This window comes from Hyperolius riggenbachi, chromosome 6 (genome assembly GCF_040937935.1).
Source record: "Hyperolius riggenbachi isolate aHypRig1 chromosome 6, aHypRig1.pri, whole genome shotgun sequence".
NCBI classification, from domain to species: domain Eukaryota; kingdom Metazoa; phylum Chordata; class Amphibia; order Anura; family Hyperoliidae; genus Hyperolius; species Hyperolius riggenbachi.
The window spans coordinates 300,109,435-300,127,236 of record NC_090651.1 but is presented as its reverse complement, the minus strand read 5'-3'; the positions used below and the strand labels follow the sequence as shown (position 1 = coordinate 300,127,236).

The 17,802-nt window shown below is 45.9% G+C and overlaps 1 protein-coding gene across 5 annotated transcripts in view; it reads left to right on the top strand.

Moving 5' to 3' along the window:
- Positions 1-17,802, top strand: part of FLT3LG (fms related receptor tyrosine kinase 3 ligand) — a 236,730-nt gene that overhangs the window by 33,574 nt on the left and 185,354 nt on the right. The window contains exon 1 of one of the 5 annotated variants that reach the window (XM_068242918.1): positions 4,734-4,785. The exons of 3 other annotated variants lie outside the window; for them this stretch is intronic. The gene's annotated coding sequence lies outside the window, so the exon portion shown is untranslated. Of the gene's footprint in view, positions 1-4,733; positions 4,786-7,524; positions 7,917-17,802 lie in introns of those variants that run through there. One more of the 5 variants, XM_068242912.1, reaches the window with a different exon arrangement.

The window sequence follows — 17,802 nt, the reverse complement described above, 5'->3', positions numbered from 1 at the left end:
ACAGTCCCACCCTCCCTCACATCGGGCTCTCCCCTCTGCGCTCCCCTCCTGCATCTATCTAAGTGGCAGAAGTGGCGGCGGCAGCTATAAATACCTCCTTTCACCATCGGAGGCCTCCGATCTGCAAGGGCTTCACATTACTTCCTGTTCTAACAGGAAGTAATGTGAAGCCCTTGCAGATCGGCAACCTCCGGTGGTGAATGGAGGTAATTATAGCTGCCGCCGCCGACACTTAGATATATGCAAGAGGGGGAGCGCAGAGGGGAGAGCCCCGAGGTGAGGGAGGGGGGGGGACTGTCCCCCCTCCCCGCTGATGTGCAAAGCTCTCCCCTCATGCTGCTACCCCTTCTGCCCCCCAAAACGGCCATGAGCGGGTCCCAGGGGCTGCTTCCCCTATTGTTACGCCAGTGGGCAGGTCTCTCTTCCCCCTTTCATGTCTTGGATTTTATTATACATTTTATTCATCATGTTACTTTTATCACTGTCATTACCAATTCTGTATTTTGTATCGATTTTTCATTTTGTCACCAATTATGTAATTTGTATATTGATGTATACCATTGTCTGTATTATGTACCCCATTTTTGTTTCTTACTTTGTACAGCACAACAAAATATGTTGACGCTTTAGAAATCAATAAATAATCAGGGCCAGATTTACCATTAGGCACTGTAGGCACATGCCTACAAGCACCTGATGATGGAAAGGCGGCTCACTTCCCTCCCTGAGTGCCTCCCTCCCTCTTTCTCTATGCAGAGTCCTGATGAGAGTTTAAATGAGAGGTTACTCACCCCTCTCAGAATTCCACTGATGTGATTACCCTTCGGTCAGGGGCACCTCTAGCTACTAAATACTGAGGTTTCTCTAGCTACCTAATACTTGGGGGCACCTCTTGCTACTTAATATTGAGGGTACTTCTGGATACCTGATACTAAATAGCACCTGTAGCTACCTATGACGGGCGAGGGAAGTAAAGAAGAAGTGATCGCTGGGATAGCCAGTGAAGGTTTGTAAGATCATGGAGGGTGAAGTCTAGCTGCCAGGACATCTGTGCCTATAGGCTCCTGTGAGGTAAATCCAGGCCTGTCAATAATAATAAATACCTAAGCTTAACCTCCTTAGTGGTAATCACGAGTTCAGCTCAGGGTGGATAAAACAAGCTAGGAGCGGTTATCCCGAGAGTGGTCGCCACCTGGAGGTCTATGCAGAGCAATGCACGCAGCAAGTGTTTTAACTCACCTCCCGAAGGGATTTATCCTGAGCTCAAGACGTCACAATATTTTTCTGTGAAGGGGCACCGTCTGGATTTCTAATGGCAACCCAAACTGTTCCCAGCAATTGCTGCTCTGATCCTGACCTTTAACCCCTTTCAACACTTCCCACCTTTACTACAGTATATCTAAGTCATTTAACCCTCCTGGCGGTCTATTAAAAACCGCCAGGGGGCAGCGCAGCAGTTTATTTTTTTATTATTAAATCATGTAGCGAGCCTAGGGCTCGCTACATGATAGCCGCTGTGCAGCGGCATCCCCCCACCCGCTTCGATCACCTCCGGCGATCTGCGATCAGGAAATCCCGTTCAAAGAATGGGAGATCCTGGAGAACTTCCCCGTCATCATGGGGCGGGATGACGTCACCGACATCGTGACGTCAAAGGGAGTCCCGATCCACCCCTCAGCGCTGCCTCGCACTGATTGGCCAGGCAGCGCACAGGGTTTGGGGGGGGGGGTGCGGTGCGGCGAGCGGCGGCTAATCGGCGGGTAACAGCGGCGATCGGAATGCCCACGCAGCTAGCAAAGTGCTAGCTGCGTGTGGTGCTAGCTGCGTGTTGCAAACAAAAAATTATGCAAATCGGCCCAACAGGGCCTGAGAAATCCTCCTGCGCGGCTTACCCCGAAGTTTACCGCCAGGAGGGTTAAAGGGTAGGGTTGTAACAACCAAAAAAAATCCCAAAAAGTGCCCCAAACATATATGTACAGACTAACCAGCAAGCTCATGGTGAACCAGAACTCATTGGAGTGTGTAAGGGGCTACAATGGTCCTAAAAGCCCCCTTACTAAAATGCTATGGAAAACAAAAGTTTGCTTTCTTAAAACAGAAAGAATTTGCAATAATTCAGGTTGGAGTGAGCTCCGAGATGTCTCCCAGTGCATCACTGCTGAATATATGCAAATTATCCATTGTTGCCCATAGAAGCTAAACACACCTCCAGATCCGCTGGAATGCAATGATGTGTCAGCTTGTTATTAGTACAGAGCCATAATAATCCAACATGCATACAGACTGTTTCAGATTGGTTGATCCTTATCAGTGCATGGCATGGATAAACTTGCTGGCACATGTTAATGCTTACTTCCTCAGGAGATTTAAATAGAAACTTTAGCGTAAAGGGGAAAAAATACAAAAGGGGAAAAAAATACATTGCAAAGTGAGAAGTTAAAAATGAGAAGCGAGACCAAGAAATGATTGATGTTCGCCATGTAATTTGTTTATATTATTTGATCCACAAGCAGCCTGAACGTCATCACCTTTACTACTGGCAGACATGGAAAAAAAATGCACCAACTGCCATTATCTATAACCACACCCCCTAACAATGCAATAGGCTAAAAGGTTGTTTTTGTCGACATACATATGCACAGAGGGAGATACTGGTTGCTTGACAGTAGGAAACCGCAGTTATTTCCCACAATGCAACCAGGTTTACAGACAGGAAACTGTCAGGACCTAGGTCCTAATACTGCCTAATACTGGGGGAAGTGGCTGTCTATGCTTGGGAGGGACTCTGTCTACACAGGAGGCGCTGGCTATCTGTGCTGGGGGATGCCTAAAACTGTGGGCCCATCTTGCTATATATGCAGGGATGGGGCTATTGTAGGCACGTCTGGCTAGCTATATTGAGGAGGGATGCACAATTTGGGGAAAGATGCGCCCTGGTGGATAAAATCTTTTAAAAGCGGTTTAAAATCAAAAATGAGTTAGCTTACCTCAATGCCAAAATCTTTATATAAATAAAAGATTTTATTTAGCACAGGCAGCGCGTTTCGCGGGTCTGAGCCCGCTTCCTCAGTCCAATAATAGTGCATAAAACATCAAAAGAAACTTCTCAATACAATAGTATATACAGATAGTAGATGTGGTATAGTATGGCATCACATAGCATAGTATCGCATATAGTTGCAACTGAAGCTATATTGTAAATCAAGTATAATACCATTCATAGATCAACAAACTGTTTTTTTTTTTGGAGAGAGGGTAGCAATAGCAGCATATCTAGCTCTATAGTATCACTGAGAGTGATCATTACAGGTGAGATTACAAAGTGTGTGTAATTCAGGATTAATGTGATCCTTATCTTAATTAAAAATTAAAAATTCAACAGATATAAAATAACATTCAAATTAATTAATTAATTATGATCAAATCACAACAGACTGTTTTTAGCAATATCGCTTGTGGAAAAAAATCATACTATAAACGTATAGAAAAATGTTGTTTAAAGATAATTAAAAAGTATATATATATATATATATATATATATACACACTTAGCCGGCCTTTGACCTGTGCGACCAGAGCGGTCGCTCAGGGCGTCGGCTTCCAAGGGGGCGCCTAATAGCTGGTTACCTATACTGAGAGCACCTACACCTGATTTCCTATACTGGGGGCACCTATAGCTGGCTACCTTTACTGAGGGCACCAACACCTGGCTACCTATACTGGAGGCACCTATGCCTGGCTACCTATGGGGGTGATGGAGACCTTCAACTGACTATACTGGGGGCACCTATGCTTGGCAACCTATATTGAGGGCACCTACACATGAGATCGGGGGGTGTTTTCTTTAGGGGGGGCGCACTGCGGCTATAACGCGTGGTGCAAATTGTTGGTGCTGTGCTATCATTGTAAATGGGGGCGGGGGGCGGATAACTGTCCCTCTGATTGTTTTTATTAATATTCCTGAAAGGTTCTAGCCTTCATTGCTAAGTATATTCAGGATACTTCACTCTTTCCATCCATTCGTGGTTATTAATAGTATTTTTCCTATTATACATATGTGATGTGTCACGGAGATCTGAGCATTTGGCTTGATGTGTCACAACATCAAAAAGGTTGCTAACCAATATCCTAGGAGATATCTCAGGAGAAAAGGTGAATTGCATATGGGCCTGTGTGTGATTGCGTGTGTGTGTTTGCGCGCATGCGTGAAGAGGATGAAGGGGGGGGCACAAAAATCAGGTTTCGCTCAGGGCGCTGTGAAACCTAAGGCCGACCCTGTACACACACACACACACACACACACACACACACACACACTGCACAGGAAAAATCAAACTAGTAAGTGTGTATGCATAAGTGTAGGTACATGCACACACCTATGGGATAGCTCTGTGAAGACATGGCCAGTTAAATAGGGTGAACATAATGCAGGGAGCGCTGGATGTATTATACAGCGCTGACCTGTATGTTAAATTAATTGTATAATACATCCAGCGCTCCCTGCATTATGTTCTCAAGTCTTCACAGAGCTATCCCATAGGTTTGTGCATGTATGTGATTTGATCTAATTAATTCATTTCAATGTTATTTAATATCTGTTGAATTTTTAATTACTATACCATACTATACAACATCTACTATCTGTATGTACTATTGTACTGTATTGAGGAGTTTCTTTTGATGTTTTAGGTATTGTTTTTGGCCTGAGGAAGCGGGCTCAAACCCGCGAAACGCGTTGCCTGTGCTAAATAAAATCTTTTGTCTATATAAAGATTTTGTCATTGAGGTAAGCTACCTTATTTTCTTTTTTCGATTTTAAACTGCTTTTAAAAGCTTTTATCCACCAGGGTGCCTATTTCCCTAAATTGTGCATACTATATACCCCCGTACACATCCTGTTCGAGAGGTGGCAACAGAAAACACGTGGTTTCCACCACGGTGGACTTCTGTCCCCTTTTTTTCCAGGAGAGCGACCGCAACCGGGTCCATAAGGGCCACCCGAGTGGAGTCGGGTTTATAGTTTCCCCCTGCTTTCTGTGGTCAGTTGCCCCCTGCAACCCTTCTTTGTGAGTAGTGCCCTACTTATTAATTTTATATCTTATACCAAACATACCACACCATTGGGCTCCTGCTTTTGTCTCCTGCGTCTTTTCCTACAAAGTGTCAAGACACCCCCACCCCACTATATTGAGGAGGGGACTACCTAATAAACATCTGGCTATCTATGCGGGGGATGGAGCTATTGTAGGCATAGCTGGCTAGCTATATTGGGGAGGGGGCTGCCTAATACTGGGGGCACGTCTGGCTATCTATGCGAGGGATGTGGCTATTGTAGGCATATCTTACTAGCTATATTGGGGAGGGGGCTGCCTAATACTCGAGGCACATCTGGCTATCTATGCAGGGGATGTGGCTATTGTAGGCATATCTGGCTAGATATATTAGGGAGGGGGCTGCCTAATACTGGGGGCACATCTGGCTATCTATGCAGTGGATGTGGTTATTGTAGGCATATCTGGCTAGATATATTAGGGAGGGGGCTGCCTAATACTGGGAGCACATCTGGCTATCTATGCAGGGGATGTGGCTATTGTAAGCATATCTGGCTAGATATATTGGGAAGAAGGCTACCTAATACGGGGGGCACATCTGGATATCTGTTTGGGGGATGGGGCTATTGTAGGCATATCTGCCTATCTATATTGGGGAGGGGGCTGCCTAATACTGGGAGCACATCTGGCTATCTATGCAGGGGATGTGGCTATTGTAGGCATATCTGGCTAGATATATTGGGAAGAAGGCTACCTAATACGGGGGGCACATCTGGCTATCTGTTTGGGGGATGGGGCTATTGTAGGCATATCTGCCTATCTATATTGGGGAGGGGGCTGCCTAATACTGGGGGCACATCTGGCTATCTATGCAGGGGATGTGGCTATTGTAGGCATATCTGCCTATCTATATTGGGGAGGGGGCTGCCTAATACTGGGGCACATCTGGCTATCTATGCAGGGGATGTGGCTATTGTAGGCATATCCGGCTAGATATATTGGGGAGAGGGCTACCTAATACTGGGGGCACATCTGGCTACCTATACTGGGATGGGAACAATTGGGGGGGGCACACTTTGGAATCTCTGCCTCTGGTGCTGGAGAACCTGGTCCCAGCCCTGCACAGAAATATTGTCACTTGCTTGGAATTGGGACTAAATCCCTAATGCAGCAGTTCAAAATTGAGTGCCATACAGACATGCCACAAGGCTATAGGCTTGCAACGCACTTTGAAGCTTTGGAGGGGCAGGAGGGAGGAAAGCTTGGTGCTCAATAGAGCGTCTTCAAGCTGGAGGGGTAAGGAAATAAATAATGTGCTCGACATAACTGTAATTCAAAAAATATTGTGGAGAGATTACCCCCCCCCCCCCGCTCTTCTGTCTATGCACAGATGTCTCTGATTGTAATATTTTTTTTTTTTTTTTTGGGGGGGGGGGAGGGGGGGACATCTCTTTACCTCTCTATAAATACTTTTTAATTGCTACTTAAAAAGCTATAAGGGCTCTTTTCCGCTAGTAGTGTCTTGGCAATCCAATTTCGATCACTTACGGATTGCAAAGTGCTACGTACTTTAAAAGCTAATATAATTTGTGTCGACCATTTCCATTAGTGAGATACATTTCCCATGTGATTTTTCACGATCGCCATCTTGTTGCATTTTTTTGTGCGCTACAGTTTCTATACAATTTATACAACTCCAGGAAAATTGCACAGCAATCACGCCACTATGCATTTTTTTTACGATGCAAAATTTTTTGCAGACTTTTTTTTACTCCTTTCACAGATCACAAATGCGTCATAAACCACTTGGATCAAGGGAGTGGAAGTAGAAATGAACGCGATTGCGGTCATATTTCTTAGTGGTAAAAAGACTCTTAGGGCCCATTCACACTTGCTGTTTGCAAAACTAGCGCTTTTGCTAGCGTTTTGCTCTGGCGATTTTCGGTGGTTAACACCGAAAAATCGCCGTTTACACTTGCCGATTTTTTGGTGATCGCGTGTAGCGTTTCTATAGCACTGAAACACGATCGCCGGGAAATCGCCTGAAAATGGTGCAGACGATGCGTTTGCGCTTCGCGTTTTTGGGCGATTTGCGTCAATTACCGCAAATCGCCCAAGTAAGAACGGGCCCATAGGGTTTAATTACACTAAGGCTTTGAAAAGCGATAGCATTTGAGCGTTTTGCCGAAATCGCCGGCAAACCGCTCAAGTGTGAATGGGCCCTTAATAAAGAAAAAAGAGAATGAGTAAACAGACAGTAAAATGCAACAACATTTGCCACTTTAATAAATATACAACACAACACAAAGAAAGGTGTCAATAGATTTTTTTTTCCCCAGAAGTGACTGAATCCCTCGTATGAATGTATAAAAAAGCCCAATGGTCACCTCTGAGCTGAATCATCTCATCATAGTCAGCAGATTCTGAAGGGTAGTAAATAGATCAATTGTACTTTCACTTTCAGATTAGCTAATGCCTCTGCGCTGCATGTGTCTTTTCTGCTGTGCTGCAGTAACTCTTGGAGAAATGTAATTATCACGTCGGAACACCGGACGCAATCCGAGCCCCACAAGTGCGATCGGACGCGGCAGGTTGAGGCGATCTGACGATCCCAGGCACGATCTATGGGGGAAATTCGCCTGAGTTTCACGTGTGCGAGGCTGGATGAAACGCCTTCGGAGTGGGGAATTCCAGGGATAGGAAGCTAGAAATGTCACTGCAGCCCCGAAGCCTTTAAATACCTACCAGATCGCCTTATTTATAGCGACAAATCAAACTCCAGCGCGATGTACATCCGCGATCAGTCTGCAGGAAGCCGCTCTCCGCAATAATCCCGCACGATCAGCCAGCTAGCCAGCCTCGCAAGGTAAGAGGAGACCTCGTCGCCAGAGTGTGGGGAATGCTTGTGTTCTCTTGCTGTAGTGGGAAGACTTCCAGCCAGGGCATGTAATGTGTTAACAATCACAGGTTTCCATGTCTGCTGTGTGTGGACTCACTCTCTTCTGTCTCACATGTCTCTTCTGTCTCACGTGTCTCCTCTGTGTGGACTTTGAGCTGCTGGATTGTGTAGAGCCAGAATTGGTGCTTCCCGTAATTGTTTCTGGTTGGCAGAATGCAGTCATTTACTATTAGTTCTTCTGCCATAGCATCGGTTCTCTGGATACACAACAGAGTTTAAAGGATACCCCAACTGAAATGTGACATAATGAGATAGACATGTGTATGTACAATGCCTAGCACACAGATAACTGTGCTGTGTTCCTTTTTTTCTTTCTCTGCCTGAAAGAGTTAAATATCAGGTATGTAAGTGGCTGACTCAGTCTTGACTCAAACAGTAAGTGACTACAATGTGACCCTCACTGATAAGAAATTCCCCTTTTTTACCTCTTTCTTGCTCTCAGAAGCCATTTTCTGCTAGGAAAGTGTTTTATAGTTGGAATTTCTTATCAGTGAGGGTCACACTGTAGTCACTTCCTGTCTGAGTCAGGACTGAGTCAGCCACTTGCATACCTTATATTTAACTCTTTCAGGCAGAAAAATAAAAAAAGGAACACAGCATAGGTATCTGTGTGCTAGGCACTGTACATACACATGTCTATCTCATTATGTCACATTTCGGTTGGGGTATCCTTTAAGCCAAAAAAAAAAATGATATTTACTCACCCGGGGCATCCCTCAGCCCCCTGAAGCTGGATGGTGCCCCGCTCCAATCGTCCTGTCCCCGCCGGCGGCTACTTCCGGGTTCGGCAACAGCCGCCGACAGGCTGGGAACGCGGTTGATTCTCCGCGTTCCCAGACGCTATATCATCCTCTATGCTGCTATAGCGTATGAGCGGGGCTGCTAGGGCACCATCCAGCTTCAGGGGGCTGAGGGATGCCCCGGGTGAGTAAATATCATTTTTTTGTTTTTGGCTTAAGATGCCTTTAAGATGGCTTGATAGATCATTTCGGACATGTCCGATCTCCCACTCGATCGTTTTGCCTCTCGATTCCACAGCAGTGAATGGAAAAAGATAAGAGAAACGAGCAGAAGATAAAAGAATTGACTGCGGAATCAAGCGGCGAAACAATCGAACTGGTGAATTGAGTGGCAAAAACGAGCCGTGTTTGCCCAGCATAAGGCCTGGAACGCACTAGAAATCGTTAGTGGAATGGCTAACTTTTTTAATTAACGTTTTATAAGCAATTTCATGAGCGTTTTCTGGTGATTTTAGTAGCGATTTTAAAATGTGTAAGCTTTTTGCCAGCGATTGTGTAGCGAGTTGCGATTAGAGATTTTTTTTCTGATTGGTCCTTTCAATTCATCATAATTTATTTTACAGTTTGCAGTAAGTTAAAATCGCACACAATTCGCTATGTGGAGCGATTCATGAGCGATTTGCCAGCGCTTCAATACTTTGCATTGAAGCGCAAATGCTCCCAAAATTCTGCATGCCCTGCGATTTCGATTTTGCTAATCGCACTCACTACTTTGGAATTTGTTACATTTATTTACATTGGCAGAGCGTTTAGGGAAATCGCCAGCGATTTACAGCTCTCCCCAAATGCTCAAAAAAGTATATAGTGGGTTCCAGGCCTGTAGGAGAATTTTATGCATTGTCATCAGTATGGGCAATTAAAGCTAATCTGCAGTGAGGAAACTCACTTCGGGCCCATTCACACTTGAAAACGCAAAACGCCGGTTGCAAGAGTGATTTTTCAGCGGAAAAATCACTGAACACTGCAGCGATTTTTCCGCAGTCGTGTTTAGCACTTCTATAGCACTGAAACGCGATTGCTGGGAAATCGCCTGAAAATGGTGCAGGCGACGCGTTTGCGTTTCGTGATTTTGGGCGATTTGTGGCGATTAGCGCAAATCACCCAAGTAAGAATGGGCCCACAGGGTTTAATTACACTAGCGCTTTCAAAAGCGCTAGTGTCTGAGCGTTTTGCCGAAATCTCTGGCAAAACGCTCAAGTGTGAATGGGCCCTTCAGGTTGGATACTTACCAATGTAGACAAGCCCGGATTTCCATCTCAGGAGCCTATAGGCACAGATGTAGTGGCACCCTAGACTTTGCCCTCGATGAACCTACAAACCACCTCCGAACCACACCACAGGTGTGTTTACTGTCACTTCTTCCTTACTTCCCTTACCTGTCATAGGTAGCTACAGGTGTCGCTTAGTATTAGGTAAACAGAGGTACCCTCGGTATTAAGTAGCTAGCACTGCCCCCAACTGAGATGCGTTCTGGTCAGTGGAATGCCGAGAGCAGAGTGAATAACCTCTCATTTATACTCCGCTCAGGACTCTGCACACGGATGTAGGGAGGGAGGCACTAAGGATGGGGAGTGAGCTGCCTTTCCATCATCAGGTATCTGTAGGCACATGCCAATAGTGCATTATGATAAGTCCAGCGCTGAATGTAGAGAGGAAGGCTCTGGATAGCATAGAGCCTCCTTCCCGATCCTCGGTCCGTCTCTTCGTACCAGCGATGTCCCACGATAAAGGTGCTTGGAAATTTGGGCGCCCAGCTTGAGAAAGTGAATATTACACTGCTCTGCTGAACCTACTCTGCAGAGGAAGGAGTAGTAGGAGCAGACCCTCATAGCTCCTGGGTCCCCCCTGGGAAGAGCTCATACAGCAGATATGGGAGGGCCCCTCTGGTTCATGCCCTATTGCTACTCTGCTGGATGCAAAATCTTTGAATTGCATTATTTTTAATTACCAGCATGACCAATGTCTTGGAAATAAACGAAACATCCGAGGTGAAAATTTACTGATGAGACAAACAATAGTATCTATTCTCCTTCTCCTAAAAAAAAAAATCATTTTTCTAGATATCCCACAGTTTTATTTTATATTTAAATCTAGTTTCTTAGTTTTAACTGTTTCATTGTCTCTGCTCAGTAACACCTTTATTGAAGCATGCCAGAGCTCAAATTTATGAACTAATGACCATTTTTTCTCGTTTCTGCTCTCAGAAGCCATTTACTGACAGGAACGTGTTTTATGGCTGTAATTCTTTATCAGTGAGTGTTATGCTATAGTCTGACCCAGTCCTGACCTGCACAGAAACTGTTACTTGCATACATGGGCAGCACGGTGGCGTAGTGGTTAGCTCTCTCGCCTTGCAGCGCTGGGTCCCTGGTTCGAATCCCAGCCAGGGCACTATCTGCAAAGAGTTTGTATGTTCTCTCCGTGCCTGCTTGGGTTTCCTCCGGGCACTCCGGTTTCCTCCCACATTCCAAAAACATACGGATAAGTTAATTGGCTCCCCCTAAAAATTGGCCTTAGACTACAGTACTTACACTACATAATATAGACATATGGCAATGGTAGGGATTAGATTGTGAGCTCCTTTGAGGTACAGTTAGTGACAAGATATATATATACACTGTACAGCGCTGCGTAATATGTCGGCGCTATATAAATACTAAATAATAATAATACATGATTGTTAACTTTTCCAGGCAGAGAAAGTAGAAAAGGAACACAGCCTATTCATTTGTGTGCTAGGCACTGTACATACACATGTCTATCTCATCACGTCACATGTCACCTTGGTTGTCTTTTAAGCAGTGTGCATAGCCTCCCCAGCACTGCATGCAAAATAATGCAGACCACCGAAACCAGCTTTCCAAGGTCAGTTAATGTGTGAGAGATGGTAAGCAGAGGGAAAGGAATCGTTTGTTAATGAGTACTATTATTCAAAGCACATATACCATTATTACTGCTACAGCACCAATAAAGATCTAATGCAATGACTGGGGGCGGAAGCCCGCGTGGGCGTCTCAGGGGGCCTGGGTCAGCTCCAACTTATGCAACTCTTAAAGTGAACCTAAAGCCGGAGGAAAAAAATGAGATTAACTCACCTGGGGCTTCCCTCAGCCCCCTGCAGCCGATCGGTGCTCTCGCAGCCCCGCTCTGACGCTCCAGGACCCGCCGGCGAGCACTCGCGTTCCCATGCCTGTCGGCCGGTGACGGCGAAACCGGAAGTGCTCGCCGGCGGGTCCTGGAGCGTAAGAGCGTGGCTGCGAGGGCACCGATCGGCTGCAGGGGGCTGAGGGAAGCCCCAGGTGAGTTAATCTCATTTTTTTCCCCCGGCTTTAGGTTCACTTTAAGGTGGCCATACGTCAATACCGCCCAACTTTTTGAGATGAGAAAGGGGGACATTTAAGCCACGCCCCACCACACCCCAATCACGCATATCATAAAGATTTCATAAGAAAAATATGTTGTTTTATAATTCAAACCACACTGGTCCTTTCTATCCTGGCTCATTTTCCTTCATAGTAACATTTTAAAATTAGTAATATATCAATTTAAAGGATGGCAATAAAGTTTAGATTCAATCAAGCACATTTTTTTAGTAGAGAAAAATACAGTACATATTTACATAGAAAGAGGGACAAAGTCCTGAAAGAGGGACAAATGAGGAAGAAAGAGGAACAGCGGGACAGGGCTCCCAAAGAGGGACTGTCCCTCCATAAGTGGGACAGTTGGGAGCTATGATACATCAAGCGACTTGGTGGCCGATCGACCATCCGTTTTGATTATTATAATCCTAATCTGATGAAAATCAGTGCCGCCAAGTGAATGCCTGAGTGACAGTGCAACCTATTTCAGGCCGAAATTGGTTGCATACATCGGTCCGACATGCTGCAAGATGTTGGGCCATCGTGTGCGGCCGTAACGGCGATATCGGGACAATCGGCAAACGCAACGAAACACCCGGCGCTGTTCCCGCAATGTATACATGTATGTAATGTGTGCGTGTGTGTAATGTGTGGTGTCCGTCCATCTTTCCAATTCCCCCTCTTCTGTTAGCCCCATACACGCCATACGCAGTTAGACATCACACACCAGCAGCATGTATGTGGCACTGAGACATGGGACAGGTAACGTATAAATGCACACATTACATACATTTATTCATTAGGGCAACAGCGGCCAGGCGGTGGAAGCGGAGGACATGGCGGGCTCGGACGATTCCCAAGAGATTTCATGCTGAACTCGATCGGGAATCGGACTGCGGTGTATGGGCAGCTGACAGATCTCTCTCTAATCAGATTAGATTAAAGGTGGCCACACACCTAACAATAAAATGATCCAATTTTACTGCAATTCGATAAAAACGATCGGATCTCCCGAAAAAATCGAAAGATTTTTTTTTCATTTCAGTCGTTCGGATTTCCAGTTTTCTTCGATTTTTATCGATCCGGAATGCCAGATATTTTTCTTCAATCTTTCTAAAGATTGTTGGTGTGTGTTAGATTGTCAATTTATTAATATACACACCCTAGCAATTTTCTCAGAGTTTCCAATCATTTTTATCGTAATTGGGGAAAAATTTAACACAGGTGTGTGGTACATTGGTCATAGTTTTGAAATGTTTCAATCAGTCAGAAAAATTGATTGCAATTCTTAAATTGAACAGATTTTGTAAAAATTGTATGATGTGTGGCCACCTTAACCTATTTTGGTTCCTGGACGTAGAAACTACGTCCATGAACCATGCGCGCTACCGCGGCCGATCGCGCGCGTGCACGCGTGCTCCCGGCCCGCGGTTCGTTAGCCAGGCAATCAGTGAATCGGGCTATGGTGCCCGATCACTGATTCCTCTCCCCCGCTGAAAAAGAAGCTTCGCCTTTTCTGGGTGTTACCTCCCCCATGCGTCGCTCTAAGCGTGTGTTACGCTTAGAGTGACGTCATGTAAACAAACTCATGGCCGCCATCTTGTGGCCAAAAAGTAATACTACAACCAAAAGTAAAAAAAAATTTAAATCAACACACATTTACATTTTAAACCTATTGTTTACATCCCACCCTCCCAAAACTACCCAAATAAAATGTTTAATATAAAAAAAAAAAAAACCATTACAATAAAAAAAAAAAAATGTAAATATTTACCTAAGGGTCTAAACTTTTTAAATATCAATGTAAAGATGATATATTTCTATAATTTTTTTTATTTAAACTTGTAAATAGTGATAGATGCAAAACGGAAAAAATGCACCTTTATTTCCGAATAAAATATTGTCCCCATACATTGTGATAGGGACATAATTTTAACGGTGTAATAACCGGGACATATGGGCAAATACAATACGTGACTTTTAACCACTTGCCGACCACCCACAGCCCATGGGCGGCGGCAAAGTGGATGCCTTAAGGACCGCAATACGCCTTAGGGCGTTGCGTCCTTTTCCTATGCCGGGGGAGCGATCGCGTCATTGATGACGCGCGCTTCCCCCGGCAACTGGCTCCGCCCACCCGCCGTAACATCCCGCCGGCCATACGGAAGCGCCGGCGGGATGTTAACCCCGCGATCGCCGCTACAAAGTGTATAATACACTTTGTAATGTATACAAAGTGTATTATACAGGCTGCCTCCTGCCCTGGTGGTCCCAGTGTCGGAGGGACCACCAGGGCAGGCTGCAGCCACCCTAGTCTGCACCCAAACACACTGATCTGCCCCCCCCCCGCCCACTGATCGCCCACAGCACCCCTCAGACCCCCCCCTGCCCACCCCCCAGACCCCTGTTTGCACCCAATCACCCCCCTAATAACCCATCAATCACTCCCTGTCACTATCTATCAACGCTATTTTTTTTTATCTCCCCCCTGCCCCCTCCTGATCACCCCCCCACCCCTCAGATTCTCCCCAGGACCCCCCCCCAGACCCCCCCCCCGTGTACTGTATGCATCTATCCCCCCTGATAACCTGTCAATCACCTGTCAATCACCCATTAATCACCCATCAATCACCCCCTGTCACTGCCACCCAACAATCAGCCCCTAACCTGCCCCTTGCGGGCAATCTGATCACCCACCCACACCAATAGATCGCCCGCAGATCCGACATCAGATCACCTCCCAAATCCATTGTTTACATCTATTCTCTCCTCTAAACACCCACTAATTACCCATCAATCACCCATCAATCACCCCCTATCACCACCTGTCACTTTTACCTATCAGATCAGACCCTAATCTGCCCCTTGCGGGCACCCAATCACCCGCCAACACGCTCAGATTGCCCTCTGACCCCCCCTTATCAATTCGCCAGTGCATTAATTACATCTGTTCTTCCCTGTAATAACCCACTGATCACCTGTCAATCACCTGCCAATCACTTATCACCCATCAATCACCCCGTCACCCCCTGTCACTGCCACCCATCAATCAGCCCCTAACCTGCCCCTTGCGGGCAATCTGATCACCCACCCACACCAATAGATCGCCCGCAGATCCGACATCAGATCACCTCCCAAATCCATTGTTTACATCTATTCTCTCCTCTAAACACCCACTAATTACCCATCAATCACCCCCTATCACCACCTGTCACTGTTACCTATCAGATCAGACCCTAATCTGCCCCTTGCGGGCACCCAATCACCCGCCAACACGCTCAGATTGCCCTCTGACCCCCCCTTATCAATTTGCCAGTGCATTAATTACATCTGTTCTTCCCTGTAATAACCCACTGATCACCTGTCAATCACCTGCCAATCACCTATCACCCATCAATCACCCCCTGTCACTGCCACCCATCAATCAGCCCCTAACCTGCCCCTTGCGGGCAATTTGATCACCCACCCACACCAATAGATCGCCCGCAGATCCGACATCAGATCACCTCCCAAATACATTGTTTACATCTATTCTCTCCTCTAAACACCCACTAATTACCCATCAATCACCCATCAATCACCCCCTATCACCACCTGTCACTTTTACCTATCAGATCAGACCCTAATCTGCCCCTTGCGGGCACCCAATCACCCGCCAACACGCTCAGATTGCCCTCTGACCCCCCCTTATCAATTCGCCAGTGCATTAATTACATCTGTTCTTCCCTGTAATAACCCACTGATCACCTGTCAATCACCTGCCAATCACCTATCACTCATCAATCACCCCCTGTCACCCCCTGTCACTGCCACCCATCAATCAGCCCCTAACCTGCCCCTTGCGGGCAATCTGATCACCCACCCACACCATCCGATCGCCTGCAGACCTGCAGTCAGATCACCTCCCAAGTGCATTGCATCTGTTCTCTCCTCTAAACACCCACTAATTACCCATCAATAACCCCCTGTCACTGCTACCCATCAGATTAGACCCCCATCTGCCCCTAGGGCACCCAATCACCCGCCCACACCCTCAGACCCCAGCCCTGATCACCTCGCCATTGCATTACTTGCATCTATTCCCCCCACTAATCACACCTTGAGACACCCATCAATCACCTCCTGTCACTACCTGTCACCCCCTAGCACACCTACCCATCAGATCAGGCCCTAATTTGCCCCGTGTGGGCTCCTGATCACTCGGCCAAACCCTCAGATCCCCCTCAGACCCCCTTCTGATCACCTCCCCAGTGCATTGAGTGCATCTATTTTCCCCTCTAATCACCCCCTGAGACACCCATCAATCACCTCCTGTCACCCCCCTAGCACTCCTATCCATCAGATCAGGCCCAATACAACCTGTCATCTAAAAGGCCACCCTGCTTATGACCGGTTCCACAAAATTCGGCCCCTCATAGACCACCTGTCATCAAAATTTGCAGATGCTTATACCCCTGAACAGTCATTTTGAGACATTTGGTTTCCAGACTACTCACGGTTTTGGGCCCGTAAAATGCCAGGGCGGTATAGGAACCCCACAAGTGACCCCATTTTAGAAAAAAGACACCCCAAGGTATTCTGTTAGGTGTATGACGAGTTCATAGAAGATTTTATTTTTTGTCAAAAGTTAGCGGAAATTGATTTTTATTGGTTTTTTTTCACAAAGTGTCATTTTTCACTAACTTGTGACTAAAAATAAAATCTTCGATGACCTCGCCATACACCTAATGGAATACCTTGGGGTGTCTTCTTTCTAAAATGGGGTCACTTGTGGGGTTCCTATACTGCCCTGGCATTTTAGGGGCCCTAAACCGTGAGGAGTAGTCTAGAAAACAAATGCCTCAAAATGACCTGTGAATAGGACGTTGGGCCCCTTAGCGCACCTAGGCTGCAAAAAAAGTGTCACACATGTGGTATCGCCGTACTCAGGAGAAGTAGTATAATGTGTTTTGGGGTGTATTTTTACACATACCCATGCTGGGTGGGAGAAATCTCTCTGTAAATGGACAATTGTGTGTAAAAAAAATCAAACAATTGTCATGTACAGAGATATTTCTACCACCCAGCATGGGTATGTGTAAAAATACACCACAAAACACATTATACTACTTCTCCTGAGTACGGCGGTACCACATGTGTGGCACTTTTTTACACCCTAAGTGCGCTAAGGGGCCCAAAGTCCAGTGAGTACCTTTAGGATTTCACAGGTCATTTTGCGACATTTAGTTTCAAGACTACTCCTCGCGGTTTAGGGCCCCTAAAATGCCAGGGCAGTATAGGAACCCCACAAATGACCCCATTCTAGAAAGGAGACACCCAAAGGTATTCCGTTAGGAGTATGGTGAGTTCATAGAAGATTTTATTTTTTGTCACAAGTTAGCGGAATATGACACTTTGTGAAGAAAAACAATTCAAATCAATTTCCGCTAACTTGTGGCAAAAAATAAAATCTTCTATGAACTCACCATACTCCTAACGGAATACCTTGGGGTGTCTTCTTTGTAAAATGGGGTCATTAGTGGGGTTCCTATACTGCCCTGGCATTTTAGGGGCCCTAAACCGTGAGGAGTAGTCTTGAAACAAAAATGACCTGTGAAATCCTAAAGGTACTCATTGGACTTTGGGCCCTTTAGC